Genomic DNA, 21,988 nt, shown 5'->3' on the forward strand with positions numbered 1-21,988 from the left:
TGAAGTTTGGAAAATTAAAACAATTACACGAAGCAGCTGTGGCTCATACAGGCACATGATCCACAGATTATATATATATAATATATAAGTATAATAAATACAAATAAAAAATTCATTTCATAGTAAACTATGGCTAGAAGAGTAAACACGACAATGCTTCTGCTAAAACTCACGTGCTTAAAAGAAAACAAATCCACAAAACAGTATCGGGCAACAAAAACAAATTCACTTCACCTGTCCTTACTGCTGTATCTTAAATGGCTAATCCAGTGAAAATCCAAACCATTTGAGGAAATACCGTTAGGCACTCCTTGTCCTAAGAAAAGCCATCTATAGAAAAAGTTGGGTTTTCACACAGATATTTCAGCTCTACATTTTAGGATGGATCCCTCCTTGCAGCAATTTTAACAATGCCCTCTATGGAGATGACCTTTCAACCCTGTTGGGTGCTGCAGTGTTTACTCAGGTACAGCAGTTCAGTAACAAAGTAAACTGCCTTCAGCTTAAGTGTTTTCCTGTGTCATCTGCAACCAAACTCTGGAGACCTGAACATCAACTTGTAGGATCCCCTATCTATGAAACAAACAGACTTACAAATCGCAGTATGAAGACTCTGAAAAACACTGGACAGAAACCATACAGATTTGTCACCATAACACCACAACATGTCTTCTCTGCATCCTGTCCTTCAGTACTTGAATAATACAGGTACTAATACATACACCTATATTATACCACCTACAGCACCTCTGCTCTCTGTCATGCATTTCAGAGAAATTTGAAGTGTCCCACTTGTCCAACAATGCAGCAAAACCTGAAGGTTCTCTTTTTAAGATATAAAATTATTATCCATTTTCAATACCACAATGGTTCAATCATGTGATAAGTACACAAACATTAACACTAACCGAAAAGGAAGTGAAAGCAGTGATAACAAAACAGCCTGGAAATAGCTTACTAGTATAAATAAGACCTACCGTTTAAAATTGCTTTTACTTCTGGATATTGAATTTGACTATTAAATTTTATTTCCTCCTATTGTTAACTCGAAAAAGGGAGTAAATGGCAGAAGCATCAGATATAAGAGGAACGGGACTTTCCTGTTACTGAGTAACTATTGTCAGACACCCAAAAAAAGAGAAAAAATTGATCACACAACTAATTAATGAACACCCACAGCATCTTTACCTTTTTAGCAAGTTGGATCAATTTAAATGCACCCAGCACGGGCACAAGAGGAGCTGGAAGCCTCTGTGCTGCTAGGAAGCTGCAACTTAGTTGCCATTACTGAAACTTGGGGGGAAAAATCCCATGGCTGGAGGGTGGCTGTGGATGGCTATAGAATGTTAAGAAGGGACAGGCTAGGAAGGAGAGGCTGAATGTTGCTCTCTACAACAAGAAAAGGATAAAGTGTGAAAATCTATCTCTAAAGCACAGCCGTGAGCAGGCTGAAAGCATATTGGCCAAAGAAACAAAACAAGGTATCAAGGTATCAAGGTATCAAGCTGGCAGTTGATCCAGGGAAGCCTATTGAGGAAGCCCCAGCTCCAGGAGGCATCGCACTCCTGGGCTCTTGTCCTGCTGGAGGCCTTCAACCACTCCAAAATCTACTGAAAAAGTGCACAGCAAGCTATTTCAGGAGGAGACTGCTGGAATGCATGGAGGATAGCTTCTTAAGGCACATAACAGATAATCCTGAGCAGAGGGGATGAAACACCGGACCTGCTAATCACCAACTAAGCGAGCTAATTAATCAGTGATGACAAGATAGGTGAAAGCCAGGGCCATAGGAGGCACACACTGGTGGTGTCTGCAGCCCTGAGGGACATTCAGGATCCTAAATTTTGGAATAGCACACTTCTGGCTGTTCAAGGAGCTAAATCCATAGGACTCCCTGGGAAACTGTCCTCAGAGATACGGGAGCAGGACAGAGCAGGCAGATCTTAAGGACACTTTTCTGTAAAGCCCAAAAGCTACCAATCCCTAGGTGTAAGAAATCAGGAAAGGAAGGCATGGGACAGGCATTGCTGAGTTGACACCAAACTCAGAGCAGCTGAGCTCAAACTACAGGGCAAGTAGGAGACAAAAGGCAGCAGAAGCAGGGACAGGTGTTCTGGGAAGAGTACTAGGATGCTGCCCAGTTTTGTAGGGATAAGATCAGAGGGCCAAGGTGAAGCTAAAGCTTAACTTGGCAAGTGATGCAAAGAATAAGAAGGGCTTCTACTGTCAGAGAGAAATGGAAGGTCAAAGAAAATGCATTCCCACCAATGAACACGACTGGCAAACTGGCAACAACAGATGAGATGGCTGAGGTACTCAACAACTTTTTTGCCTCAGTCTTCACTGGCAACCTTTCTTCCCACACCTCTCCAGAGAATGGACTGGGGGAGCAAAGAGACAATCAGGTCTGCGACGACCTGAGGAACCTGAATGTACGTAAGTCTGTATGACCTGTCAAGACACATCCCAGAGCTGTGAGAGAATTGGCTGACGTACTTATCAAGTCACTTCATCATACCTGAAAAGCCATGGCAATCAGGTGACTGGAAAATGACAAACATTGTACCCATCTTAACAAAGGGTAGGAAGGCAGATCCTTGGAACTACTGACCTGTTGGTCTCACCTCTGTGCCTGAGAAGATCATGGAAGAGATGGTCCTAGAAGCGGTGCTAAGACACATGGGGACAGGAAGGTGATTTAGGACAACCAGCACAGTGTCACCAAGGGCAAGTCCTGCCTGACCAGCCCAGTGCCTCCTCTGATGGGGAGACTGCATCAGTGGACAAGGAAAGAGCTACGCATGTCCCATATCTGGACATCTATAAGACTTTTGACATGATCCCCCAAAACATCCTTCCCTCCCAACTGGAGAGATATGGATCTGATGGGTGGAATATTGAGTGGATAAGAAGCTGGTTGGATGGACCAGAAGAGAATAGTCAACAACTCAATGTCCAGATGGACACTGGTGACAAGTGGTGTCTCTCAGCAGTTCACAGCAGGACCAGTGTTATTTAGTATCTTAATTAATGATTAAAATTGCTTTTATGGATAATGATATGGACCAAGTAAATCAAGCGCATCCTCAGCAAACTTGCAGACAACACCAAGCTGAGTGGTGTGGTTGACATGCCTGAGGCATGGGATATTATTCAGAAGGTCCTGGAGAAGCTCAAGCAGTGGGATCCATATGAAGCTCATCACGTTTAACAAGACTCAAGGTCCTGCACCTGGGTTGGGAAAATTTCCAGTGTCAATACAAGCTGTAGAATGAACTGATTAAGAGAAGCCCTGACAAGACTGAGTTGAGGGTGGTGGTGGACAAGAAGGCGCACGTGACCCAGGAACATGTGAGTGCAACCCAAAAAGCCAACCATGTCCTGGGCTGGCACGAGTAGCCAGCAGCGTGATTCTCTGCTCTGGTGAAACCCCACCTGCAGTGCTGCACCCAGCTCTGGGGTCCTCAGCACAGGAAACACATGGACCTGCTGGAGCAGCTCCAAACTGGGGTCACAAAAATGATCAGAGCGATGGAGCACCACTGCTATGAAGACAGGATGGGAAAATGGGAGTTGTTCAGCCGAGCAAAGGCTCTGGGAAGCCCTTACAGAAGCCTTTCAATATTTAAATGGTGCTTATAAGAATGACAGGGACAAACGTTTTAGCAGCACCTGTTGTAATAGAACAAGAAGGAATGGCTTTAAACTAGAAGAGGGTAGGTTTAGATTAGATACAAGAAATCTTCCACAATGAGGGTGGTGAGGCATTGACACAGGCTGTCTGGAAGTTGTAGGTGCCCTATCCCTGAAAACAGTCAAGGTCAGGGTGGACAGAGCTCTGAGCAACTTGATCTAGTTGTAGATGTCCCTGCTTTCTGCAGGGTAATTAGGCTAGATGGCCTTTAAAGGTCCCTTCTAGCCCAAAGAACTCTATACATCTATAAATCCTTTTTTCCAGTGATTTTCTGAAGAACACTCTTCTCATCAGAGCACGTAATAAGCATTTAGCTAGCTTTTCCATATACATGTATCCTTGTTTGAATATATGTAAGGAGCAAAATTAAATAATCTGCTTAAGGGAATCCAACAGGAAATTTGCCATGGATTTAATCTCTTTGTGTAAGTCTATCCCATGCCTAAATTTACTTTAAGTCAGCGTGTATTGACAAACCTTAGCTGGCAGAAAAGAAGAATCGTTATCTTTTTTTCTGTAAATATGCTGACTAAATCTCTTCAATTGCTATAGGGACATATGCGGACATGTGCACACCTATGTTATGACAGGTTATGACAAATTTGAACAATAAATTTAAAATTTATGTAAGACGACCTTATTAAAATTAGATTTCACATGAAAGATTCAAGGCAATGGCAATACTACATCCATATTAAGTTCTAAAAAGGAGGTGGTTTTAGTACTACTAGAGCAAAAATAGACATCCTTCTTTCTTAAAAAAAGGACTTTTTTTTTGTCTTCAGCACATGGACCTGAATCAGCCTAGAGAACTCTGATGATGATTTGCAAAAGCCAGGCTTAATAAAACACTGAGCTTTCAATGATTCATTCCAAATATGAAATTTAAAAATACCTTAAGAACAACACTCTTTTAGAATCACAAAATCATCAAGGTTGGAAGAGGCCTACAAGAGTATCTAGTCCAAACATCCCTTTCTTGTGCTCCTCTCACTGCAGGTATGGCAGAAGAGACTGGCCCCCACCTCACTATACTCTTGTTTCAGGTGGTTATGGAGAGTGGTGAGGTCTCCCCCAAGCCTCCTCTTCTCCAGGCTAAGCACCCTCAGCCACTCCTCATAAGATGTGTTCTACACCTTTCACCAGCCTTGTTGCCCTTCTCTAGATGTGCTCCCGTGTCTAAATGTCATTTTGGAAGTGAGGGGCCCAAAACTGAACACAGGATGCAAGGTGTGGCTTTGGTCAAGCAGAAACTTCCTTTTGTAAATCCTTATTGGTTGGGCCTGATTCCCTGGTTGTCCTGCATGTGTATTTACAACCTTCCCAAACAATTGCTATTAAAAACCAAAATAAGCAAGTCTACACTGACAAATAGGCAGAATAGTCTAAAGGATTCCTCCCTATTTTTCATTTCTAATGATTTGTCAGTTTCACTGATCAGGCTGGCAGTCTTGAAAAAGTCCAGGTATGAAAAACAAGTTGTCTTAACCACAGCCAGACCCACACAAGCAAAATACATCAGAAGCGAGCAAAATACATGATTTATGGTGAGCATTAATGACAGGCTGGGTCCTCTTTTTCTTGCTTGGTTTTAATTCTTTTATACTTTATTTCTGTCACATAGATGCAGCAATTTCGACAGAATCAATCATTTTCTTTTCCTATATCATTGCTAGCAAGTCATCACCCACAGCTTCCTCCAGTCCCAGGTCACAATTTTTAAACACTTCCTGTGACAAAAATGTTACTTGATGTACTAGGGATATCCCTTGGTCTGTATTTTGTGGCTTATGAAATTAACTTTAAGTTTCTGTTCTTCAGTCTGTTGTGTATTTTGTACATAACAGAACCACACCAAGTACGGTGGGGCTATTATTTTCTAAGCTGCAGCATTTTCCCAAGAAAACTTATTCCCACCTAGAGAAAATTTCACCAGAGAATACCTTGTTTAGTTCTCAAAGATTAAATATAGGTGGAATGTATCACTAAAGTCTAACCGTATGATTCTGAAATAATATTACAAACATGAAGCCATGTAAGCTCTTCCTATATGTAACCTGGATAAATTTCAAGCACTGTCACTATTTATTTCAGTGTCACTGATCGTTTCCAGATACAATGTAAGTAGGATTTTTTCCTTCCTATCTCACTCTGGCAATACATCAGAGATAAGAAGGCTGTATCATTAAATACAGTTCGGATCTACAGTTCACCCTTTTTTTCCCTTTTGCTACTGGATTTTTTTTTTTTTTATCTGAGAAAAGTACTTCAGATGCAATAAGAAAGCCAAAGAAAGCCCCTCAAAAGAGCCAAGAAAGCAAAGGAGGAACGCTCCTTGTTCCTTCTCCCTTGAGGGAGAAGAGGAACTGGGAGGAGGACGTGTGCCGGGAGGGAGGGAGGGAGGGCGAGGAGACACTTTTACAGCGAAATGTTGAGAACAGGCTGAACTTACTTAACCCGTGCGCACCGACCACAACCCAAACAGCGCAGGAGGGAACGTAACCTCACCGAGCCTCCGCGCACCGACCACGGCTGCACCAGCCCGAGTCAGTCAGTCCCGGCCGAGACTGCGGACGGACAGACCCGGCCCACGGGGCACCGGGGTCCCTGCGATCGCGAACCCCGCACGATCGGTCCTGGGGCCGAAGCGCTGCGCTGCCCCCTCCTCGCCTCGTGTCCCCCCGCGCTGCGATCCAGGGGGCCCCGGCCTCGCCCCCGGGCCCCTCCAGGTGACCCGTGGAGCCCGCGGGAGCTGCGCTGCCCCGGGGAACCTTCCCTGGAAGGGCGGCGGAGGATGCGCTTCCCTGCGCCTCCCCGGGAGCCCGGGGCCACCTGTGGCAGCGAGCCCCAAGTGACAGGCCGGCGGCGGCGCCCCGCCCTGCGCCCGAGCTCCCGGGGGGAGCGGCCGGAGGGGGTGGAAAGAAGAGCGGGCTCTCCGTACCTGTGGCTGTGACCACCGCCGCCGCCTCCTCCTCAGCGCCCGCCGCCCGCGGCCATGGCCCCGCAGCGGAGCGGCCCCGCAGCGCCCGATCGGACCCGCCGCCCCCGCCCCAGCCGCGGGCCCCGCCCCCTCCGGGCCCGCCCCGCCCCCGCTCTCGCGACGCTTCCCGCCCAGCCCCGCCCCCCCAGCCTCCACCGCCTCGCGCTCCCATTGGCGGGAAAACGGCGCCCGCCCCGGAAACAGCCGCGGCGGCGGAGCGCGCGCAGGGCCCGTGCCGGCCGCGCCCCTGGGGGGAGCCCCGTCCCTGCCCCCGTCCCTGCTCCGCCCCTGTCCCTGCCCCTGCCCCCGTCCCTGCCTCCGTCCCTGCCTGCGTCCCTGCCCCCGTCCCTGCCTCCGTCCCTGCCTCTGTCCCTGCCTCTGCCTCCCTCCCTGCTCCGCCCCTGTCCCTGCCCCTGCCCCCGTCCCTGCGCCTGTGCCTGCCCCTGCCCCTTGCCCCTGCCCTTTGCCCCTACCCCGTCCCGTCCCTGCCCTCCCCTCGGGGAGTGCCGTGGCGCGGGCACGGCCTTTGCAAAGCCCTCGGGGCCGTGTGCCTGCCAGGGCGCTGGGCTGTTCCTGCCTGCTCCGTCGGGGCTGGGGGCTGGCACCCGCTTGCTCGGGGTCGCCTCTCGCTGCCGGCCGGCAGCCTGAGCAGGGGGCGTGGGTCTGAGGCTGCAGCCTGCTTTTAGTCAGTCGAGGCGCAGACAAGACTGTGAGATCCTGTCTGAAAATCCCGTTGTCCCCTACCCCTTCACACTGCCTTCGTAAATTCAGTGCTGCCGGATTCCTCAGGGCATCAGGTGTGCTTTTAGCCAGCAGATACGCAATTGATTTTCGCCTTCTCATGAGCTGTTCTGTTGCGTGTGTAAGTGTCGGTGCTGATGGGGCCTGGGATTTCTTTTCCTTTGGATGGAAGCGGTGATCCCGTGTAGCTTCCCAGCATGTAACTCCGTTCCAGCAGCAGCTCGTCCAGGCACTGACCTGGCAGCAGGGACACGGAGAGGAGCTGTGTTCAGCAATGCACGGAGGACCGCCCGAGCAATGCGGGCTGGCAGCTCTGCCCCCCGCGAGGGAGACCCCAGGGACCGGCACGGCCTTCCCGAGCCCCGGCGTGTGAGGGGAGCTCGGGGAGGAGCGGCAGCGCCCGAGCGCCGCAGGTGCAGGCGGGGCAGCGTGTGCCTGCGGCAGCTTCGGAAACACGGAAAAGAGTCCCCAAAGCTACATTCAGACAAAAAAAAAAAAAAAAAAAAAAAAAAAAAAAAAAAAAAAAAGGGTTAGGAAAGAAAAAAAAAAGTAATTGAAAAATGCTACCCTTGTAGTTTTTTCAGTGCTGGGTAGTTTCAAACTCTAACCTGCCCCGTTTTACAGAGACAAAGACAGAGAGAAACTAACCTAACCCTAAACTGCACTTTTCTTCTGGGTACCACCTAAGACCTATAAAAAGGATATGAGAAAATTTTTGCTACTGGATCTCCCTTACTGTTCTAGATAATTCTTGCTTCTGCCTACCTTTTGTTTTTGCTAAAGCTGTGGCTTTTATTTCTATTTAGTCCTTCGTGAAGGGCTGTTTCTGAGTTCTACAATCATTTTAGATGCTTCCGAGGTCAGGAGGTGCATATCCATTTTTGCCAACAGGTAGGTGAACTACATCTTCATTTACTCTAAAACTACTAAGCTGTGCAACAGAGCCATGCAAAGACTGCACAGATAAAAGAAACAAAAGATTGGGTCTAAACCGTGTCACGCTGTACGCCGTAAGTGGGACAAATAAAATGTTCCTCATATTCCCAGGGCCTGTGGGTCCCTATGGGATGGAGATAAAATAAATTATTAATAGCCTCAAATTTAATTCAAGTTAGTCGTCATTTCAGTGCCCATTGAGACCAGCCTCATTTGGAAATACAATTTCTTTTCAATAAAGACATTTCAACAGTTTGCTCATCTTCAGCTTAACAACAAAATTATCTCCTTTTGACCAACTCCATCATTAAATAGGCTTCTTAGTTTTCATGAAAGATAAAAATTCTGTAAGAGGGTTTTGTTGGTTTTATTATATAATTTTTAATGTATCAACAGCAACTAAAAAAATTCCAAAATAAAATAGCTATGGAAGCAATGTAAGCATGAAAATGCATGCTTTAAAAATAAATTCAAACCTTTTATTCCCTTTGTTTTAAAATTCCCCTTAGATTGTTCGGAATAATGAGTTCCTGTGGCTGCCTGCCAAAATCCTGAGAAAAATCAAGGTTTACCCTCATCAGGAAACTATGAAACATAACCCATGGCATGCCATTGTTTGTCACAAAAAAAAAAAAAAAGTTCTTTTTTATACAATAATAAAAATGAGGATAGCTTTGAAATAATGGGGTTTTAAAATTATTAAATACTGCCTATGGTAAAGCACAGGGAACTTGTCTGGTCAGCCAACATTTCTTAAAATTTATATTAATTATGAAGAAATACAGTGTTTGTTTCTGGGCTCTGGTATTTTCTGTCCTGTTAATTTTATATTTTTCAGGGCAGGGTCTGGCCAGTCAGAGCCCATCCCACTGAGCCCAGCCAGGGAGGAGGGCAAGCTCAGGACAGCCCCAGCCCTGGGGCATCAGGCACCTGTGGGGACAGGGATGGGTCTAGACCAGGCTGGGACACCAGTCCATGTGTGGGGGTCAGGATCAGGCGCCATGAAGGGAATCGGCACCAGGCAGAGCTGGCCATGCACCTCTGATGTTTTCTGCCTGCTCGTTTGGTATGAGAAGTAGGCATCTTTAGAGTCTTTTTGTCAAAACTACTGTCATGTCCCTGGTACTATCCCGACTCACTGGCTGCACCTGTCTATTAAGCTTAATATTTCAGCATCACTGGCTTGGAACAACTTGTTCAAAGACTGTCTCAGAGTGAGTTATATGTCATCTCTCTCAGGTACTGAATGCCAGTTCTATGAAAGATGTTAAAGAAATAGTGTGTGGCTTTATGTGATTTTTGTTTTGTCCTTTTTATTAACTATTCACTCACATTTTTCTCCTCAGTACATAAAAGCTACACAGTTGCATGCTTGTGTCAGTGTTGTTTTGTTTGGGGTTTTTTTGATGATACTACCTCTGGAAAATGTCCCTCTATAACTAAAGCTTTATTATGTTCAGGCCAGACCTGAAATTATATCCTATAAGCTACAATAATAATAATAATCATAATGATTTCCTTCTGAAGGGCAGATGAGTAATTTATAGTATTGTTCATATCTTTAACAGGATGAGCATATTCTTCCAGTCTTAAAACCTGTGTAAGCCTTTTCCATTGATTCCCTTGCAGCAAGCTGGGAAGTTTCTGCCATGCTTGCAAATATTCCACCCTCTTTCTTCTCTCCCCAGCCCCCCAAAATAAAAATCTAAAGCCCATAGCTCACAATGTAATAATTTCATGAATGACTTCTACTGGCTTATCTGTTTGTAACATACCCTTCAGCTCTCCAGCCCAGCTCCCTGCTCCTGTGTCTGTGCTGCTTCTGGCCTGTGCCAGCATGAACATTTGTGAAATCAGGCGATAAATGAGATTGAGCTGAGAGGATCAGAGAACAACCTGCTTTCCTTCCGTTTAGCTGATCCAGTTCACCAGCATAATAAATGTGTCAGCGTGGCACTGAGGACAGCACAGACATGGCTGAGAACAGACACAGCTTAAATGGTCCTGTTCTGCTGCAAGTGCACACCCAGGCGTTGACTTGCTCTGCTCTTTAGTGCCTATTCAGTGTCTCCTTGAACACACTCCTGACACCTCCAAAACTGGAACTCTGCATCTCAGTGGGTAATTCTATGAGCTGTCTTGTCATAAACCTGGGCTGGATCATGGTGTTTGTCTCCAACAAGGGTTGGGTTTATGGCATTATGGTATAATGTGAAGGCATTTTCTGATTTCTCTTCACCAAATTCTTCACAAATCCATTGTTTACAGTGACACTTTGAGGAGTCATTTTTATTTGCATGTTTATGGGTATTCTAATTCATTTCCTCAACAGTGAAAGCTCAGTTATTTCCATATATGTAACTATGTTGCAGTTATTAGTGGTTCCTCTTTCCCCGGAGTTTGATCTGTAACCTGTGTAAGATTCCAAAACAATATGCATGGAGGATATCATCCACAGGTTCGATAGTGAACTGGCCAGTCATGTCCTGCTGACAGACAAGTTCTCAGAGCCAGCCTAGGAGGCCTTTTAGTGCAGAATGGAAAGCATCGCACGCTAACCTTATCAAAAGATGCATTGTACTCCATAAAGATGGTTTCAGACGCTATGAGATTATTATCCAAAGCCTTGCAAAGCTCCCTGAATTCACATCCTTTGTGTGCATTGTGTTCATGCGATAAACGCCGTCACTGTGTTACACAAGACCATACAATAATAACTAGAGCTGGCTGGGAAGTGAAATTTTTATTCTACAGGAAATTCCAGCTTGTCAATATTTTGTTTCATCAAGTGCTGGAACAAAACATGTTGGCTCTGCAGCCTGTCTGGCAAAAATGGAACAATCTATTTCTTTGCCAGCTGACAAGCCTGGGAAGCCAAGAAACCAACTGAGCAGTCAGCCTGATGCCAGGGAGCTGGATAGCCAGTCAGCTGAGCTATGGTAAGGATCCAGCCTGGCCAGCAGCCACAGCCAGATCATGGCTAGAGCTTCTGTAGAAAGTTTTGATGGAACTAGGGCAGTCCAGAACTTCCAGAGCCAATCTGTTCAATTAGAAGATGGCCAAACACCCTCTCAATAATTGACTCCTGTCAGGGGAGAATGTAACTCTACTGCACTTTATGTTCCCATGTGTTTCTACCTTCAGATTTTGCCTTGTGACTTAGGCACATATCTATTGCTTGCATGAGCAGATTAAATCCAAGAATTTTCATTGAGGATTAATGATGATACCCAAGCTTGTGAGGGAGTTCTCAGTTTCATTGCTAGTTTTGTGATTGTCATTCAAATAACCTTGTGTGCAGCAATACCTCATGGTATCTGCCTGTGTATGCCCTGCTGACAAGAGTTATACAGTTACTGCAGGCAGTACAGTGTGAGATTAAACACTTGTCTGCTATCAGATAACACACTGTCTACTTGTCTTCAGCCCATATTTGCAGATAAATTTAAGATAAAGAGGCAAAAGCATCTGAGCTAGGGAAGTGATACTGATCTTCATTGGGAAGTTGGTGAGGTGGAGGTCAACACTGATATGGAGAGCGCCCTTCTCTGTCAAAACTAGCTGTGCTCAAGTGCTGAGCTGTTTGCTCAGTGTAACCCTAAACATTATTTCAGGATTCTTGTAATGCTCCAGTTATTTTTCCCTTTTGGTGTATTTCTGGAAAGGTATCAGATCAGTTTGTAAAAAATATTACATCTTTGCCCTCCTGCAGTTCACGGTTATGGCGTCATCATAAAGGGTATCTGCTGCTTTTTTAAAATGTTTAAATAATATGTACTGTAGGATAAATCTTATAATTCCTTAAATCTGCAGACATTGTACACACCACACATCTCTTGTATGTTTACAACCAGTTGCTGCCTATAGTTCCTCTTTAAAGCCCGGAGATGTCATATACCATCCCTACCACAACTGTGGTAACGCCAGGGAGCAATGAATTCCCTTGTAAATGTTCAGTGGTAATTAAATTTTCTGCAACTTCATCTATTTAAGTAGTCTCTAATATTCCTGCTGTGAAATGAGAGGAAAACCAGATGCTTTACTGAAATACATTTCAAATCTTGTGTCTTCTACATGTAAACAAATGTGACTTATTTTCTCTCAAATTCAACTATTGTGGAGATGCTACAGCATCTGGATTCCAAATAAATTCTGTGTCCGTTTTCAGTGACCTTTTTATTTTCTAAGCATGTCCCAGTTTATTGCTGGTTTTACAGAGTTCATTCTTGAACTGGAAATCATTTTCATAGTGCACATTTTCCCACAGTGAAAATATCTCAGTGTAATGTTCATGATGTGCTTTCTCCTTCATTTCTGCTGGAGTTGTTACAGTTTGCTGTGTGCTGCTGCAAAATATCCTGAAATGTGCTCTTCACCTCAGATGAAATAACTCGAGCATATTTAAGGTTTAAGTCAGTCTCAGTATGACCATTTGGCTTGTCTTGTTTGTATTCCATACATGAATGACTGCTGCTGTGTGTCATTTAAGTTCTTCTGATTCTCATTTTCCTCAGTGTTGTCACATACTCAGGGATTATTTAATTTCCCCTCTGATTCAGTCTGTAATAGAAATGCTCTTTAAACATGAGCACACTTTAATTATAGTGTTATCATCTTTTTCCATCAGAATACTGACTGGAAACTACCAAGTCCTTACATGTCTTGGTGATACCTTTTTAGCAAAATAGGAATATTGATAGCTTCTCTCAAAAAACTATTAGTGACAAGGAAACCATTACCTAAGACAAACTAGAAGTGCCTCATTCCTCCATCCACAGGATTGTTTAAAAAATTGCTGTACTACAAAGGATCCTGAAAACCTCATGCCAGAGAGAGGGAATTTTTATCATGTGGGGGTTGCCATTGTGAAAAAGTCACTGTACACTCCTTTCCATGGACTTCTTGTAATTTACTGTGGGCATGGGACAGAGGGTACTGTGGATTTAGTTAGCATAGTCAGTTTGATAACCAGGATGCCTTGGCAAGAACAAACAAAGCTTTGAAGATTACAAGAAGACTGGCGACAAGAAAAGAAGATTGAATCAACTTCTGCAAGTAAGAGATGTTGTAAAATGTATAGGTTTGTCTGTGTGATGTTTAACATAAGCATTGTAGTAAAAAAAATAACTAGCCTTCCTAGAATAGTGTATAAGCATTAGGAAATCACAGTAAAGATTAATTCTGATCAATGCATCAGTCTTCCCATCTCTCTCAATCCTTGGTAATTTACTGTTTGAAGACACAAAATCTTGACCAAAATGAAGCACAGAACAGAAATACTTGAAAGAAATGCTGCGAGTTCTTCCCTACCATTGTAGGATGTCTGAGTAGCTGTTTCTGAGCTACCATCACTGAAGGCAATTTCATTTTTCCAATGAGATTTTTCTAGGTCCATTTCTTGGCTCAGAAATGTTACATTTCCACAGCCTACTGAGAACCAGATGAATTTAATTTTTAACTGTTTTTAAATTGAAGCTCATTTGATTGTGACAGTAAATTCAGTTTTTCAAGAGTCAAAATGTACCTTAAAATTATACATCTTGGTAACATATTTTACGGGTACTGGGTAAAAGTCAAAATCTTTTTCATCAGTCAAAAAGAGACTTATGCATTGCCTCTTTTCTCTGTTGCAAGATGCTGCATTAAGAATATTTGAAAACATAATAAAAGTGTTTTAAAATCAAATTGTTTGAACTTCAACAATGTGTCATCATTTACAACTGATAAGACATTGTTCTGCCTATAAATGAATGGAAAACGAGAATTAATATTTGCTTTCAGATAACTGCCTGGGTCATACATTACATAATAAAACAGATGGGCTATAGATAAATCAGAATTTGATCCTGAAAGCTGGGTTGTAAAAGTATTAATTTATTTTTTCCTTGTCTGCCAAAAAAGTTTCCAGAATTAACAACAGCTTTAAATTTCATCAGCATTGAATACATGGAAATGTTGAGGCTTGTCCCTGCAAGTTGGTTATCTTGAGAGATTGCCGTCAAAAGGTTTATTGAAAATTTTCCTGCTAATAAAAGTTACTTAAGGATTGACCAACGGTGATTTTCTGTTCCCTAGGGGCAATGAAGATGGGATACAAGAAAGAAATTAGGGGCTGAAGCACTGATAATATTTGTATCTCTTTATTTTGTGCTAAAAGGTCTGAGATAGTCATAAGTGTTGAACCACCCAATTCTTTATGAGAATAATAAAGCCACTGAAGGGTAAGTTACAATAACATATTGATGATGGGTTCTTTAGTAATATGCCCTTTAAAACATTATACCAAAGAAGAAAAATGGAAATGGATTTCCGTTCCCCTACAAGCCCAACTTTACTATTTTTGTACCAGAAAACGAAGTTACATTGATCTGATTTAGCTTATTCATTGGCAAAATGTGTTCATTTTTCAGGCCATTTAAAGGATTTTTCTGTGGTTGAGAGCTGATGGATATGAGTGATTTTTGTGGGGAAGAACTCCAGGGTTTCAGAAGAATCAGAGAGGACTTTGCATGTTGCTCCTGTTCAGAAGCAATCCAATGTTTTCCCATGTTGGTTCCCTCAGGCTCTGGCAAAACAGGTTTGCTGGAAGGCACCCTTTCTCCTCCTGTCTCCTTCATTATCCAGGGAGGAGGAGCCTTCTGCAGCTTTGCAGCTTTAGGCCTCCTTCTTCCCTATCACAAAGATAGAAGTTTGGGTTTTTGTATGAGGGACAGTTTTAGACAAGGCCACTCCTGATAGCTGGTGTGTGAAATGAGAAATGTGACAGGATCCATAGTATAAATTATAGCTTCCTCTCTTTTGGCTTGTTTTTAATTCAAGGCTGTTTTTCTTGATCCCCTTCTGTCTCAGGTGTGCCAGGGGAGGTTAATTTCCTATGTCAATTCATTTGATGAGATTGCAGAAACTTGATATATATTGATGACTGACTATAAGGCTGGATTTCCAAAAACTTAATTACAGCTTTATAGGTGATGAGTTTTAAGATATTTGAAAATTTGAAATTAATATTTGTAATTAATATGAATAATAAATTGCAACAGCATAGCTATATGGTGTATTTGAGGGTAAGTATATATGTGTATGTGAGTGAAAAATGTGCTAGAGAAAATTCATTATACTCATTAAACTAAAGTGTTCTGCTGAGGCTTTTTAGTGGGGTGTTTTCCAGTTCTTTTCAGGAAAGATAATCATGCCCACTGCAGGTGAAGAAGACTTGTCAGGATGATACAGAACTAATGTGAAATGATCCTAAGTCAAAAGTAAAATTCTACCAACAGGACCAAGTACTGAGGAGCAAGACTGCAGCTTTTTTTTTTTTTTTTTTTTTTTTTTTTTTTTTTTTTAAAGAAGCTTGTTTAGAACTCTTCTTCTGTTAAATTTCCTACCACTATAGAAATTTAGGCTTTCCTTCCCAGATCCAACAGTCCAGACTGTATTCTTGACTGTAGATAAAAAAAGATATGTGAAGGTGCCCAACGCAGACCAAATATAGAAAATATTTATTTGTAACTTCTGTCATTTAACAATTTTCTCAAGTTTTACACTCTAAGACACAGCTTTTCCAGAAATGTTCTTGTTAGTGATACAGATTGATCCTCTAGCTAGTGTTAAAATTCCCTTTTTTCTTTTTTTTTTTAATAAAAATAAGAGCTCTACACATCTTTAAAAACAGGTTTTGAATGAAAAAATTACTGATTTTTCATTTTAATGAAAAGGCTAAACCCTTACAATAAAAGGAGAATATTGCCAAATATATTGGCAGTCATGAAGGACTGAGTTTAGCTGTGCTATACAGTATAGTTCAGTATTTACACTTCTTGCACAAAACACTCCAAACTCAAGTATCACAGAGAGATTGATCCAATTTATCCAAACCAAAATTCAGACAGGATTTAAACCGTCACCAGAATTTAGACATTCTGTAAGAAGTGCCCCAGGACCATGAATAACAGCAGGTGTCTGGGTCTTCTCCTTGTCTCACTGGGAGGAGGAAAGGAAGCTCCAGCAAAATGCTGGGATAAAGTATCTTCCTGGGACACTGGTTACGAGTGTAGTCATACAGCTACAGAATTAGTAACATCATTCCAGGCTGTGCCTTTCCACTTTCTTTGGAGATGTCACATTCCACTATGGGTACTAGTGGGTCACCATTTTTAACAGTCCATGTAAAGGCCTGAGGCATAGTTTTTTTTCCTCTTATAGTGCTGTGATGTCTGTCTGGAGGATGAGAAGCTATCAATGTTTCTACCTTAATTCTCTTTTTCTCTGGTGAACCTGAGGATGCCGTTTTTGCCAGCTTGCTGGTGGTGGTGAAAAGGGAATACTGTCCTCTCTCTCCCTTTTGTCTTTCCTCTTTTTTCCCAGTACTGCCTCCTCACTGGGCCACTCCTGGTGCTAGATCCTTCTACCCTTGGCTTAGTTCATTAATCCAGCTGATCCCAACCTCACTGTCCTGTTCCTTGATGCTTCTTGGCCATATTAGGGCATCAATGCTGGTTGACTGAGGGGTCTGACAAAACCCAGGGCTGGAGCAAAGCGAGTAGCAGAGAGCCAGACAGGAAACAGGCCTGTTAAATGAACACCCTGAAGTTTCTCTTCTTTTAAGTTGCATGGTGGCACAATGTGGTTTGAGAAGTAGGTGAGCGGCTCCCTGGTTGGAAGGGAGGGCAGGTGAGGGAAGGAGCAAACACATGTGATGTGCCGGCCCTGGGCTTCTCTCTGTGCTGAACCTCTGCAAGCACTAGGTGGCCTGCTTTGAAAGGAAATGGGCAATCCCATCCGATTCTCCGTGAAAAGTACAATTTGCACAAGTCGTGCATCTATTTTATACATCATGCTAGTCATGCTAAGAGTTCACTGCCCCTGTAAAACACTAGTCCTGTGTCGGAAGGAAGGGACACCATCAGAGCTGGCATTGGGTGCCCTCAAAGACATCGAGGCCAAAGGAGAATGGAAGGTAAGAAATGCAGCTGACCTGCAAAGTGTGGGATTCAGTCATAGAAACTGCATTTCAGCTGCAGTATTTAATATCTTCCAGGAAAGTCCTCCTGACAGATGTGATTTGTGTATCTCTCAAAGAATGACTTCTATTCTGGGCCAGTAAAAAGAGTCAATGCAAAAAGAAAACTTTGATTACTATACAGGCCTTGAACCACTAAATAAGCAAAAGAAAAAAATCAGTTAATATTGAAAGCAAACAAAGCTTTGGTGAAATAGTAAGTGATTTAACAAATTTCAACAGCACCATTACACGTATCTCATGCTCACTGATACCTTACACATCAGAGTCAATGCCCAAAACTAAGGTGCGACATGGCATGGACCCTAAAAGTCTCATTTTTCTCTGTTTAATGTGGGAGGTGGGAAACTGATGGCAGCAAATAAGTGAGCCTGGAAGCTAGAATGGGGACCTTAATGGATAGGTAAAATGTCATGTAACATCTTTTCAGCACTGTGATTCCTCTAGGCAAACCCCCTCTACGTACGCAAAGGCAACCTGATGGTCAGATTCCCACAAATTACACAGCAAGCAGGTCTATAGATGATAGGAGTCCTCTCTAAATTAAGAAGAAGTATAATTTATTTCCACTCCACCAGGGATTAGTCTGGATATCAGAAGCATTTAAACTGGTATTAGCCAAACAGATGTAAAGGAACCACAAGAGTTTATGTTTCAAGTCTTTCGCCATTTAATCCAGCAAAGGAAAAAGTCTTTAATAAAAGCGCAGATTGCCCAGCCAGCTAAGAAAACCAAGGACATTAAATCTTGTTTTCAAAATATATACTTTTTGAGAGGGGATTTATATTGAAAAAATAAGCCATGAAGTATTTTTGATCTTGCTAGTAAATGATACAATAATTTAACTTACATTTAAAACCTAGCACTTCCATCAAACTTTAATTGAACTTAATCAGCCGTTAACAATGGTTCTTATTTACTGAGAAATAAATGGTGATTGATTGGCCTGACATAATTAATTATTATTATAGTTTTCAACAACTTAAGCTCATTTGCCCAGGCTACTTTTTTCTACAATGTTTGAAAGATTTAATTAATACTCATGTCAATAATTTAAATAGGCTTAAGATTCTGGGAATTACAGAGTAATCATTTTCATGGCCAAGTGGTCATAGAGAGATATATTGAAATTTTAATTCTGAGAACATTTGATTTATAAAGCAGTATATACATTCCCAAGACAACTCTGTGAAGGTTTTACACTGCAACTGTAAAATTTATGCTGTTCATTTCTTGATGTTTTGATGGAGCAGAGCTGGCACAGGTATTGCCTCCTCCACCTCTCCCTGTGTCTAGTTCCTTTATAAATTCTCTAAGGAACATATTTGATTTTTATTCATATACAAGCTCATCCAATTATTTTCTTTTGGTGAGGTAAGATAATAAATGAAAGATGTGAATTCAGCTGGCATCTGGAAAAATATTTTACAAGGCAGTCAATGCTGTTTGATGCTCTCCCTCTGCTTGATCCTGATTGTTGCCCGTCCGTGCTTTTCCTTGGATTTACAGTTTGTGGAGAACCTGAAAGAAGATGCTCAAAACACAGTGGTGAGGAAGGTGAAGGCCCAGAAGAGGGGAAGTGAGAGCTGGAATGGCAGAGTAGAATTATGTAAGGCTCATCTTCTAAGTGCTTAAAAAAGAAAACTCATTTTATAACTTCCTGTTTCATTCAAGTGCGTGGGTTTTAATTTCAGGAAGGGGTTGCCCACACACTCCAGGTAAGGCACTCTCCTCTAAGCTGTCACTCTGCCTTGGATGAGGAGCTGGCATCAGAACCCACCTGCTCCTCCCACAGTTTACAGAAGCTGGTGAAGGAGAAAGAATAGCATGAAAACCTCACTACCAATCTTTTAGTGCAGGTCCTCTGAAGTGACCTCTGAACCCACAATCCTTATAAAGGCAGCTCCCCTCACTCCAAAAAAAACATATTTTGGGAACAGGTCCATGGCATCTTCAACTTCTTGAACATTTTTTCCTTTTTATTCACCTGAAAATAGCCCCCTAAGATTTCTGATTGACTGGATTAATGCTTTTAAGCAAGTTAGTTGGAAAGCAAGTCATCAGGCACAAATCAGAAGAACATACTCTTTCACACTTTGCAGGCTCTGTGTGACTTGACCTTCAGAGTACTGATGGCTTCAGCAGTGGCTTGGAAACGCTGTTCCCAGGAAGTCAGAGCAAAGCTGTGCTCCCTCAGAGGGAGAGAAAACACGCCATAGGTTGAATCATGACATCATTAGCAGGTGATTATTATTATTGTTACAAAGGCCACGTGTTAGGGATTCAGAGGTATTACATGTCTGATTCTAATTAATGAGCTGCTCTGCTCAGAGGATAGCCTGACTGCCAGGAGAAACACATATCTGCTGTTACATTAATGTCACTAGGCAGCAGGTGTATATATATATATATATATTTATTTTTTTTTTTTAAATGAAATTGAAGAAAGGAAATTGAACTTGGCACCGTGTAATTGGGAAATGACGGTAGGTACCTGAGAAGGGCTGAAGCCTTTGAGCCATGGGAGATGCAAATAACAGCAAAAGGGCAGAGGGGAGGAATGAGTTCAGAGGGCCAAGTGCAGGCACAGCTGTGCACTGCTGTCAGGGAAAGGAAGTGGAAACTAAAGCCAGAGCAAAAAATCCTGCTGGCTCAGTGAGGCATCTGCCACATCCCAGGATGTCCCATTTCATCCCCATGACATCTCTCATCCCTCCCTCTATAAAAAGAAAGATGCACTTCCGTGTAGATCCCCTCAGTTCCCAACTGAAGGAGGGCTTGGGGCAGCTGCTGCTTTCACTCATCTGCCATCATTTGGCCAGGACAGAAGCTATTGCACCTGCCCTGTGTTTTGTCATGCTTTCGAGACAGATTCAATCTGTGACACCTTATTACCATTAGACAGGTGGGGATGGTTAAGGCCAGGGCTCCATTGACATATTTTATTTTGAAAAAATGTAAATATGATCAGAACAGCATTTATGTAATTAGGAAACAGTCTGCAATAACTCCAAAGGAAATGCAGCAAACAACTAGTTAAATACACGGCCAGTTCAGGCTAATGCCATACTCCTATATCTGCCTCTAGAATGGGCAGGTTTTAATCTAAACACAAATTTTTAGTCCCCTGAGTAGCATGGTAAATATTTTTAAATATTTTTTGTTTCTCACTTTTTACCATGCTCACTGTTCCAGTATTTTAGTATTAACATGGAATGTTAATACAGCACCAGTTTCATTTTTGCCCTTGTAGTTTATCATGCCATCCCCACTAAACCTCTTTACATAATTTACTACTTGATTTGTTTTAGACAAGACATCCATGCAGCCCTTTATGATAAAATAGCTCTGGGCAATAACTCTGTTAGATTTGCTTCAGCAATTCAATGCCTGCCCATCTACAACCTTCTTTTTTCAGATTTTCATTAATTTAGTGATATGAGTTAAAAGTTAGTACAGTTTCAGACTTCATCATCAGCTATTTGGTGCCACTGACACGAATGGATTGATTATATGCCACAAGTATTAACATGTGGTATGAAAAGTTCATTCGTTTACCAAACTTTTCTCAAAACTATTAAAAACCTCCCTCAGTGCATCTTCCAAGGCTTATAATCCAACTACATTTTTTCACATTCTTTGACTTCTTATTCACAGAAAACTAATTTATGGTCAAGATGAACTGTGGGAATCCTACCTTACTGTGCAGTCTGACTTTTAGAAGAAATTCTGGAGAGTTCCCGGTGTCCAAGCACCATCACACCCAGTCTCCTCATGTACTGCAGTGCCATCCCTAGTGGTGTCCTCTACTTTACCCCATGAGTTATTTCTCCTACTACAGGCTCCCATTTATACCACAGCTTTGATTATTGAAACAAACCATTTCAGTTTGGTTAAAGAAATTGAATCCTCCCAAAACACACCTAAAATTAAAGTACAGGCTTAAATTCTAAGGGAACTGTAAGCACCTGGAATTCATGGTGCATTAAACCCCGCCCCAGCACTGACCTTTAAGTTTTCTGGGTTATCCATAAAATTGCCTCTCCACCGTATGATCATTCAGGACAATGGGATCCCAACCACAAGACAGCTTCATCGATCACAAGATTACAGCCTTTGTGAACTGACTTAAGTTCCTACACACCATAATTTTCCTTCTGTATGTGCCACTGATTGTGGTCACTTTCGCATCACGTCTTGTGCTAAGTACCAGCCTGGCAGCTCTCTGACCTACAACACAGCAGCTGCTGCCCGCCTGCAGAACGGCCCTCTGGAATCAACCCCATGAGGGTTTATCAGGCTTGGTGCTAGTGAGGCACAGCCCATACTGCTGAGGAGAAATGTGTTTGCTTTAGTGCCACTTACCCATGGAAAAACGGGCGCTTCTGAATGTTCTGTTTTAATGGCTGTTGTTACCATGGTTGCAAATGCAAATCTGTTTTTACACTTAATACGCTGCAAGATCCAGCGGAAGATCCCTGCAAATGCAAACACCTGCATGCACAGTGACCTGCTTACATCTGGGTTTGCACATAGCCATGTAGAGGATGTATAAAAGCTGTATTCAAAGCCCCTAATTTAAAACAATTTTCAGGCAGTCCCTGGAAGACTGAGTAGA

At 42.7% G+C, this 21,988-nt stretch overlaps 1 protein-coding gene across 3 annotated transcripts in view; it reads right to left on the reverse strand.

Annotated features, from left to right (window-relative positions):
• Positions 1-6,761, reverse strand: part of AKAP11 (A-kinase anchoring protein 11) — a 42,380-nt gene extending 35,619 nt beyond the window's left edge. For all 3 annotated transcript variants that reach the window (XM_063392159.1, XM_063392158.1, XM_063392157.1), the window contains exon 1: positions 6,636-6,761. The gene's annotated coding sequence lies outside the window, so the exon portion shown is untranslated. The remainder of the gene's footprint in view (positions 1-6,635) is intronic.
• Between the last annotated feature and the right edge of the window lie 15,227 nt (positions 6,762-21,988).

The sequence above is a fragment of the Prinia subflava genome, chromosome 3 (genome assembly GCF_021018805.1).
Source record: "Prinia subflava isolate CZ2003 ecotype Zambia chromosome 3, Cam_Psub_1.2, whole genome shotgun sequence".
Classification (NCBI taxonomy): Eukaryota; Metazoa; Chordata; class Aves; order Passeriformes; family Cisticolidae; genus Prinia; species Prinia subflava.